Genomic DNA, 11,408 nt, shown 5'->3' with positions numbered 1-11,408 from the left:
CATAGCATTTGGCAATGAAGATATGTAGAGACTGTCAGAACGCATCTCTCCTGTGTTCTTCTTTCCAAGGTGGGTTGCTGTACTGTCCAAATGAGGAGCCATATTATCATGAAAACCACGGTGAAGATTGGGAGGCAGTGTATAAGAATAGAATGAATACAGGCTTTTGGCATGAAACACACCTTAAAAAATTGGTCAAAATTAAATAGGCACATTGGGTTTCTTTAAGACAATGTCCTTATTTGTCTGAGACTTCAATGCAGTGCCTGTTAAATGTCTCAGTTCAGTCAGTTCAGTCACTCAGTCCTGTCTGACTCTTTGTGACCCCATGGACTGCAGCATGCCAGGCTTCCCTGTCCATTACCAACTCCCGAATGTTGCTCACACTCATGCCCATACAGTCAGTGATGCCATCCAATGTTAAATGTCTACAGAAAGGTCAGTTATGTGTTGATGCACAGAGGTGACTGTCTACTGCCTGGCATACAGATAGATGCTTAATGGATATGAACCAAAATGGGGTGATGATGATTTGATGTCTAAAATGACTTTAATACATTAATATTAGTATAGGAATACTATATAATACATTTGAAAGAAGAGAGATTTTGTAGGATTTCATTTAACTTTGTAGGATTTTCTCCAGCACTCGATTTGGTACTCAGACTTTATGTTTGGGTGTCTTCTCCCCATCCCTGGTACCTGTCAGTACACAGCTGAACAATTATGTAAGGACCAGAGAAACTCTAGAGAATAAAACCCTGAGAATAATCTGAAATGCTTGTTATCACAAAGAATTCGCTTGTCACTCTTAAGGGGAATAGGTAATACTTCCAAAGGATGATGCAAAAGACCAGAGAGTTATATTCTATTAGCCACTAACCACCAAACTGTTTCTTTTTTAAACAGAAGTTTTGTTAGCAGATTATGTAACAAAATATCAGTGATTCATGTACATATTTTTGTTCTTTTGCAAATTGCATCTTTTTCTACAGAGATTAATTTGAAAACTCTTTGTTATGAACATCATGTACGATTTTGTATTCTGACATTTGTTGAGGATGTGATGTCTTTATACTTTCAGTTGCTTCTCATAGTTTCAGGGGAAATGCTATTTCAGAATCTAGCCTATACAAGGAAGATTCACAGAGTTCAGCTAGGGGATCGAAAGGTTGCTCACTCAGGTGTAATTTGGAACATTTTAAGTATTTCAAAGTTTATGAAAAATTATACCTCCTACATACATAAGTTTATATACACATATAAGTTTATAGTCATGAGAGAGTCAATTCCTAGGCAGGTTGATAAGAAGTCCCCAAGGAGAGAGGGGTCTGGAATTCTCAAGGAAGAGGAAAGGACAAATGTCTTTTTTTTTCTTCTCTACATTCGTTAGTCTTGGTCACATAAAATGTTTTTTTCTTTTAAGCCCAGAAGTGATAATTACACAACAAACAACTCAGTTTAAACGCTGTACTAAGGATTATATAACAACAGTGTATCCTGCTTGAGAACAGTTTCTCCTTCCTGAAAAACTTCTGGCTAATCCTGTCATCTTAAAATGTATATTATGGGAGTGGGTCTGGTAAGACCTTTCTATTGTCAGTTCTAATCCCATTATCCTAAAATGTAAATTGTGGAAGTGGGTCTGGTAAAATTTTTACAAACTTAAGACATTCTTTTGATTTATTGTAATAACCAATTGAAAAAGTATATAACTCCCTTTTCTAAGACGAGTGAGAGGGCCACTCTCCACCCGCCTTCTTATGTCTATGTCAGAAGCTTTCTCTGTCCCTTTACATACTTTAATAAAACTCTGCTACACAAAAGCTCTTGAGTGATCAAGCCTGCTCCCTGGTCCCGTAGCTAAATCTTCTTCTTTGGAGATCAAGAATCTGACACTGTTAACCATAAGCTCAGTCATATGGTCAGTATGTATGCGAACATATTCACTTGAGGTTATTCTGTTGTAAAATGTTTAATTGGTTAAAGTGAGTTCCCTTCTACCCTACCCTACACCCACTTGCCCTGGACTAAAACAAAATGTCAAAGGAGCTTCAGAAGTTGAGGGCCCTTCAGAGACGCTGTGTAGGATTCATTAGCACCACTGGATGTTTATCAAAATTTGCTTAATACTACTTGAACGAAATTTAGTGAGATCTTAATGAGAATTGTTCCATGTCCAGTTCTAACTGTTGCTTCCTGACCTGCATACAGATTTCTCAAGAGGCAGGTCAGGTGGTCTGGTATTCCCATCTCTTTCAGAATTTTCCACAGTTGATTGTGATCCACACAGTCAAAGGCTTTGGCATAGTCAATAAAGCAGAAATAGATGTTTTTCTGGAACTCTCTTGCTTTTTCCATGATCCAGTGGATTTTGACAATTTGATCTCTGGTTCCTCTGCCTTTTCTAAAACCAGCTTGAACATCAGGAAGTTCACAGTTCACGTATTGCTGAAGCCTGGCTTGGAGAATTTTGAGCATGACTTTACTAGCGTGTGAGATGAGTGCAATTGTGCGGTAGTGTGAGCATTCTTTGGCATTGCCTTTCTTTGGGATTGGAATGAAAACTGACCTTTTCCAGTCCTGTGGCCACTGCCGAGTTTTCCAAATTTGCTGGCATATTGAGTGCAGCACTTTCATAGCATCATCTTTCAGGATTTGAAATAGCTCAACTGGAATGCCATCACCTCCACTAGCTTTGTTCATAGTGATGGCTTTCTAAGGCCCACTTGACTTCACATTCCAGGATGTCTGGCTCTAGGTCAGTGATCACACCATCGTGATTATCTGGGTCGTGAAGATCTTTTTTGTACAGTTCTTCTGTGTATTCTTGCCACCTCTTCTGGATATCTTCTGCTTCTGTTAGGTCCATACCATTTCTGTCCTTTATCGAGCCCATCTTTGCATGAAATGTTCCCTTGGTATCTCTAATTTTCTTGAAGAGATCTCTAGTCTTTCCCATTCTGTTGTTTTCCTCTATTTCTTTGCATTGATCTCTGAGGAAGGCTTTCTTATCTCTTCTTGCTATTCTTTGGAACTCTGCATTCAGATGCTTATATCTTTCCTTTTCTCCTTTGCTTTTTGCTTCTCTTCTTTTCACAGCTATTTGTAAGGCCTCCCCAGACAGCCATTTTGCTTTTTTGCACTTCTTTTCCATGGGGATGGTCTTGATCCCTGTCTCCTGTACAATGTCATGAACCTCATTCCATAGTTCATCAGGCACTCTATCTATCAGATCTAGGCCCTTAAATCTATTTCTCGCTTCCACTGTATAATCATAAGGGATTTGATTTAGGTCATACCTGAATGGTCTAGTGGTTTTCCCTACTTTCTTCAATGTAAGTCTGAATTTGGTAATAAGGAGTTCATGATCTGAGCCACAGTCAGCTCCTGGTCTTGTTTTTGTTGACTGTGTAGAGCTTCTCCATCTTTGGCTTCAAAGAATATAATCAGTCTGATTTCGGTGTTGACCATGTGGTGATGTCCATGTGTATAGTCTTCTCTTGTGTTGTTGGAAGAGGGTGTTTGCTATGACCAGTGCATTTTCATGGAAAAACTCTATTAGTCTTTGCCCTGCTTCATTCCGTATTCCAAGGCCAAATTTGCCTGTTACTCCAGGTGTTTCTTGACTTCCTACTTTTGCATTCCAGTCCCCTATAATGAAAAGGACATCTTTTTTTGGGTGTTAGTTCTAAAAGGTCTTGTAGGTCTTCATAGAACCGTTCAACTTCAGCTTCTTCAGCATTACTGGTTGGGCCCGAGGCCAAGGGCAGCAGCCGGGAGGAGCTACCCTACGCCCGAGGCCAGGGGCAGTGGCCGGGAGGACCAACCCCACATCCAAGGAGCAGTGGCTGTGCGGGCACAGGAGGGCTTAGAGGAGCTATCCCACATTGAAGGTCAGGAAGGGTGGCGGTGAGGAGATAACCCTCATCCAAGGTAAGGAGCAGTGGTTGTGCTTTGCTGGAGCAGCCGTGAAGAGATACCCCACGCCCAAGGTAAGAGAAACCCAAGTAAGATGGTAGGTGTTGCAAGAGGGCATCAGAGGGCAGACACACTGAAACCATACTCACAGAAAACTAGTCAATCTAATCACACTAGGACCACAGCCTTGTCTAACTCAATGAAACTAAGCCATGCTCGTGGGGTAACCCAAGACAGGCGGGTCATGGTGGAGAGATCTGACAGAATGTGGTCCACTGGAGAAGGGAATGGAAAACCACTTCAGTATTCTTGCCTTGAGAACCCCATGAACAGTATGAAAAGGCAAAATGATAGGATATTGAAAGAGGAATTCCCCAGGTCAGTAGGGGCCCAATATGCTACTGGAGATCAGTGGAGAAATAACTCTAGAAAGAATGAAGGGATGGAGCCAAAGGAAAAACAATACCCAGCTGTGGATGTGACTGGTGATAGAAGCAAGGTCCGATGCTGTAAAAAGCAATATTGCATAGGAACCTGGAATGTCAGGTCCATGAATCAAGGCAAATTGGAAGTGGTCAAACAAGAGATGGCAAGAGTGAATGTTGACATTCTAGGAATCAGCGAACTGAAATGGACTGGAATGGGTGAATTTAACTCAGATGACCATTATATCTACTACTGCAGGCAGGAATCCCTCAGAAGACATGGAATAGCCATCATGGTTAACAAAAGAGTCCGAAATGCAGTATTTGGATGCAAATCCAAAAACAACAGAATGATCTCTGTTCGTTTCCAAGGCAAACCATTCAATATCACAGTAATCCAAGTCTATGCCCCAACCAGTAACGCTGAAGAAGCCGAAGTTGAAAGGTTCTATGAAGGCCTACAGGAGTACAACAAGGCTGTATATTATCACCCTGCTTGTTTAACTTATATGCAGAGTACATCATGAGAAACGCTGGACTGGAAGAAACACAAGCTGGAATCAAGTTTGCCAGGAGAAATATCAATAACCTCAGATATGTAGATGACACCACCCTTATGGCAGAAAGTGAAGAGGAACTCAAAAGCCTCTTGATGAAAGTGAAAGAAGAGAGTGAAAAAGTTGGCTTAAAGCTCAACATTCAGAAAACGAAGATCATGGCATCTGGTTCCATCACTTCATGGGGAATGGATGGGGAAACAGTGGAAACAGTGTCAGACTTTATTTTGGGGGGCTCCAAAATCACTGCAGATGGTGACTGCAGCCATGAAATCAAAAGACGCTTACTCCTTGGAAGGAAAGTTATGTCCAACCTAGATAGCATATTGAAAAGCAGAGACATTACTTTGCCAACAAAGGTCCATCTAGTCAAGGCTATGGTTTTTCCTGTGGTCTTGTATGGATGTGAGAGTTGGACTGTGAAGAAGGCTGAGTGCCAAAGAATTGATGCTTTTATTTTATTTTATTTTTAAACTTTACATAATTGTTTTAAACTGTAATGTTGGAGAAGACTCTTGAGAGTCCCTTGGACTGCAAGGAGATCCAACCGATCCATTCTGAAGGAGATCAGTCCTGGAATTTCTTTGGAAGCAATCGTGCTAAAGCTGAAACTCCAGTACTTTGGCCACCTCATGCGAAGACTTGACTCATTGGAAAAGACTCTGATGCTGGGAGGGATTGGGTGCAGGAGGAGAAGGGGATGACAGAGGATGAGATGGCTGGATGGCATCACTGACTCAATGGACGTGAGTCTGAGTGAACTCCGGGAGTTGGTGATAGACAGGGAGGCCTGGCGTGCTGTGATTCATGGGGTCACAAAGAGTCGGACATGACTGAGCTGACTGAACTGAACTGAATGAAAATTGATGAGGGAATTTGTAAGCTTGCTTTGGTTTTGGTTTTGAGGAGGCCATGGTCCCAGACTCTCGACAGACAGGCCCTTGGTGCCGATGATGGTTTTAGTTCACTCAAATAAGTTCACTCACCTATACCTGCCCATCTTGGAGCTCATTTGAACACCTGTTAAAGAAAAAATGATATGGCCAATGGATGGGGAAACTACTTAAGCATAGGATGTGAGTCACAAAGAAAACAGAGTGATCACTTTAAGGGGAACAGGAGCCAGTTGGACTCCTGCTATGGACTGTAGCCTGCAAGGCTCCTCTGTCTGTGGGATTCTCCAGACAAGAATGCTGGAGTGGGTTGCCATGCCCTCCTCGAGGGGATCTTCCCAACAGGGGGATTGAACCCGCATCTGCCTATGTCTCCTGCATTGCAGGCATATTATTTACCACTAGCGCCACCTGGGAAGCCCATGATACATGATTGGTTAAGTTCAGTCAGTCACTCAGTCGTTTCCAACTCTTTTTGACCCCCATGGACTGCAGCATGCCAGGCTTCCGTGTCCATCACCAACTCCTGGAGCTTACTCAGATTCATGTCCATTGAGTTGGTGATGCCATCCAACCATCTCATCCTCTGTTGTCCCCTTCTCCTCTCACCTTCAATCTTTCCCAGCATCAGGGTCTTTTCCAATGAATCAGTTCTTTGCATCAGATGGCCAAAGTATTGGAGTTTCAGGTTCAGCATCAGTTCTTCCAGTGAATATTCAGGACTGATTTCCTTTAGAATGGACTGGTTGGATCTCCTTGCAGTCCAAGGGACCCTCAAGAGTCTTCTCTGACACCACAGTTCAAAAGCATCAATTCTTTGGTGCTCAGCTTTCTTTATAGTCCAAGTATTATTGCACATAACACTCATGCAGAGTTGTCTTTGTAAAGAATGAATGCTAGAGTAATCCATGCAGCTTCATGTACTGAAGCTGATAATTCTCAACCTCAAAATATGTTTAACTGGAATCAATGAAAAAAATTTGATCTGACTTGGAATTTATCACATCACTCACAACTGTTTCTGGTTGTCCCACAAAATCTGAAAATTTAAGTGGGTGGGGGGGCGGATAAACCTCTCTTCCAAGTTTTAAGTGGTAAGTCTAGAAATTCCAATGGTGTATCCATTTAGTGAAATATGTAATTACACTGCAGCATTACCAGGCAAGCTGAATGACCATGTGAAGTTTGTAACTGTGGTGAAAGATCCCAAGTCTGAGGGTCATTCTAGGAGATGATCTCTTACAAAACTCTCATAATTGTCATCATCTCTCATGATGTCCTGTGGCCTGCTGTCTTCATGGTTAGTGTCAGATTCCTTTGAAAGTAATATGATTATATCAAGCCCTAAAAAACTTGACTTGACAGACTTCCTTCATTACAAGAATAAACATTTCTTTCAATAAATTTACAAACCCATGCACCAGATTTATAAAAACATACTTTAGCCACTTAATAGCTTTCAGAAAAGACATCTGATTCCACTTTCACCCATCACTGAGGTTCTAATTACTTTGATATAATAGCTGTGGGATTTTATTTTTTACTGATCAGACAGATTCCTCACTAATATGTAGCAGAAAAGAAACATTAGAATTCTGTTCTATTTGACAGGACTGTCATTAAAGTCAGTTGGATCCAATTTATTTTCTCCAATGCAATTGTATGAAAATATCTTTGATGTTCCTCTAGCCATATTTACGTAGGGAACCTAAATATTTGATGTGTGATGAAACCATAGAAAAAAATAATGAATGTGACCTGAATTTATATGTTTCTGTAGAGCGCTGTATGACTATGTTTCTATATACTCTTAGAGTGATGTGGGCTTATTCTCACTGCCAAGTTAATTGGTTTATTTGATATCAGTTCGATTTTTTGTATGATACTGGACAGTGTCTTTGGTTTAATATCTATATTCAGTTGAAACAGTTTATATGTAGGATAGTGCTGTATTGATAACATATTAGCACAAATATACAGAAGCTCTTTTATGTTGATTTCCATTGCACTATAATATTACTAGACCTTTAATATACCTTATGTGATATTATATGTGAAAATTATATTTTACACAATATATGCAGTGTACAATATATATGTTATAATGGTGTCATGCCTATCTATATGATATTACATACATTAGTAATATAATATGTTAATTTATAAATATTATGTATTGCTATTATAAATATTAATATGATATTAATATAATTCATATTAAATTATAAATTTTTAAATAGGCTTAAGAACTAAGGACTGGAATTTTGAATCTTCACTGTTATAACCAATAATATTCAGCCAAATGATGCAGTCTCTGAGTTTAATATTCTAATTGGGGCAAAAGTTAACTGGTTCATGGGGCTGCTTTGAAGATGAAAAATGAAATCACTTTCTGAAAGCATTTTGTTAGCAAACCAAGGTTATACAAATATCATGAATTTAGGTTATCTCATATCCTATTTATATAGCAATATATAGTTTTGATACATTTCATTCAAGAAATAGAAGGCTGTGTATTATGGGATAATATAAAAATAGATTAATATATTGCAAATTGAATAAATAATGATCTACTTCTAAAGTCCATAGGAAGGATAATGAGCAAATTTCAATTCAGTTGATTCCAGTGGTTTTCTAGGATTGATCACTGCTTATTAGATTAAATTATGTCTTGACTGTAGCAAGTTATAAAGATATGTATTATGCAAAATTCAGTTGGTAATACCAGGTATGCATAGAGTCATTTTTTCGTAGAAGTTGAATGCATTTTTAAAATCTTAAGCATTATTGCATTTGTCAGCTATTGTTCTCTGATATTGACATAAGCAAATGGTGAAATGATCATAAAATATATAAATATACACTGGCCTACACTTGTAGCCTGATAAAAACCAAAGCCTTTGTTTACCTATAAAATACTTTCAGAAAGTGTGACTGTCACCAAAGTCCTATTTCTCAGGATGTCTGATATGATATGTAGTTGGCACTTTGTTCTTTTCCCTCTTTCAAGAACAGTTCTCTTTAATTCAAATATACTTCATAGGGAATTTTGCAAATGAACTCCTTTCAGACATTACCCAACCTCCTCTTTTTTTGAAGCATTTATTGGTGTCATGTATTGTCAGACTGGGAGCAAAACAGCAGTGAGTAGAGAGGACAGGGTAGATTATACTGGAAAGATAGTGTTTTTCCACAAAGGGGGTGTAATGTCTGTCTGTGTCTGTGTGTGTATCATTTCTGCTGCAGTCAACACAGAAAGGGCGCCCATTATGACAAAGAAAAAGAAAAGGTTCTTGGCTGCAAGGGCAGTGGTGGAGGCTGTCCAGCGGCCAGCTCAGGTTTATTTGCTTTCCTGCTGTATCATTTTTCCTCTTGTTAACCATGGCCACTTTACTCTTAGTTGCAAAAATTTTGATTGCCTATTCAACGCTTTGCTGCCATCCCCTTATTTTTTGGTAGAGGAGCCTTTGCAGGCTTTAAACAATATCCACCTTTAGTGTGGTCATGCAATCAGGGAAAAGAATCACTTCCACACCCCTCATCACCGCCTGTAATAGAGTGCCAGATTCGATCGCTTTAAGCTGAGTGTGGTGGTTGCTCTCTGCAGTGAGTGGTTGACGCGAAAGCTTATGACGATTCTGGTGCATGAGGAGACAGTTCCCAGGGTCCCTTTGGAGAGCAGCTTTCTTCACTCTTATAAGGAGTCCTGGGAAGGGAATTTTCCTTTGGTGATCATATACACGGCCGTGTGATGGGGAGGTGCTTGGAACTGTGGCAGCCCTCAGAGAACAAAGCTGTGGACACAAGCCAGCGTGCTGGAGAGGGGTCCGGGGAAAAAGGGAAAATCGTCAACCCCTGATGATCTAATCAAATCTGGAAACCACTTGTCTTTAGATTTCTTGTTATGAGAGAGAATAAGAGTCAGTATTTTTAACCAATTGACTTGGATTTTTGTTGCCTGCAGCTGAATTTATACTAATTATACCAGAAAATTTCATAAACACAGTCAGGAAATTTAATTTTGATCTTAGGTAAATAGTTACCAATGCTGACAAGGTTTTAAAAGAACAGAGTCAGAAATACTTAAAGGATAATTTTTTGTAAACTGAGTTAGTTGCTGTTGTTTAGTTGCTAAGTTGTGTCCAACTCTTTGTGACCCCATGGACTGCAGCCTGTCAGGCTCCTCTGTCCATGTTATTTCCCTTATTTAAAGATTCATTTATTAATTCGTTGGCTTTTTTGGCAATAAGTATTGGAGAAGGAAATGGCAACCCACTCCAGGGTTCTTGCCTGGAGAATCCCAGAGATGAGGGAGCCTGGTGCGTTGCCGTCTATGGGGTCGCACAGAGTCGGACACGACTGAAGTGACTTAGCAGTAGCAGCAGTGGTCATGTATGGATGTGAGAGTTGGACTATAAAGAAGGCTGAGTGCCAAAGAATTGATGCTTTTGAACTGTGATGTTGGAGAAGACTCTTGACAGTCCTTTGGACTGCAAGAAGATCAAACCAGTCCATCCTAAAGGAGATCAGTCCTGGGTATTGGCTGGAAGGACTGATGTTGAAGCTGAAACTCCAATACTTTGGCCACCCGATGCAAAGAGCTGACTCATTTGAAAAGACCCTGATGATTGAGGGCAGGAGGAGAAGGGGACGACAGAAGATGAGATGGTTGGATGGCATCACCGACTCAATGGACATGGGTTTGGATGGACTCCGGGAGTTAGTGATGGTCAGGGAGGCCTGGTGTGCTGTGGTTCACAGGGTTGCAAAGAGTTGGACACAACTGAGTGACTGAACTGAACTGAACTGAAGTGCTTATTATATGCCAGGATTAGTAAAATTTACACTGGGCTGCGATGCTCCAAGGACTCTTCATCATGGACTCAGTTTGAACTGGGAATTAACATTAGAGTCTAGGTGCCTTATTAAGGGGCCTCCAAAGTGATACCAGTGGTAAAGAACCTGCCTGCAATGCAGGAGACACAGGAGATGTGGGTTCGATCTCTGGGTCAGGAAGATACCCTGGAATAGGAAACAGCAGCCCAGTATTCTTGCCATAGAAAATTCCATGGACAGAGGAGCCTGGTGGGCTACAGTGCTTGGGGTCAGAGAATCAAACACTACTGAGTGACTGAACATACCTCACTAAGAGCTCAGTTTCAGAGCCCGCCAGGCATTTTCCAAGTGGTTAGAAGTCATTTATAGACCAGGAGCTGTAATCACCTTCCACCTCTGTGCTGGGATGCCTCTGGGTCTGCCTACTAGCTAGCTCTAGCTGTGCTTGTCTTGAGATGCTGCTGTTCCAGGACTAAACATGAGGACTTTCTCTGTGTTCAGAGCTGAGTCATTTTAATTGAGCAGAATAAAGAGCACCGACGTCGGTGAGCATGTTGCTAAGCTGTCCAACTTACAGCGGGAGGCCTTTTGGGTAAAGCCCAGTTTCTCATCCTGCTCTCCTGTGCCACCAGGCATGGTGACCTCACTGTCTGGGACAGAATGCTCTGCAGTGTTCGCTCCACACTGTCTGAACTTTCAGTGGTCAGATAGGGCTCAGTGATCCTTCTCAGTGGTGTTCACCATTGGGTGACTCCTCAGTCCTCATCCAGGAGCTT

The sequence above is a fragment of the Bubalus bubalis genome, chromosome 12 (genome assembly GCF_019923935.1).
Source record: "Bubalus bubalis isolate 160015118507 breed Murrah chromosome 12, NDDB_SH_1, whole genome shotgun sequence".
NCBI lineage: Eukaryota > Metazoa > Chordata > Mammalia > Artiodactyla > Bovidae > Bubalus > Bubalus bubalis.
The sequence above is the reverse complement of the archived record's forward strand: the minus strand, read 5'-3'. Positions refer to the sequence as shown.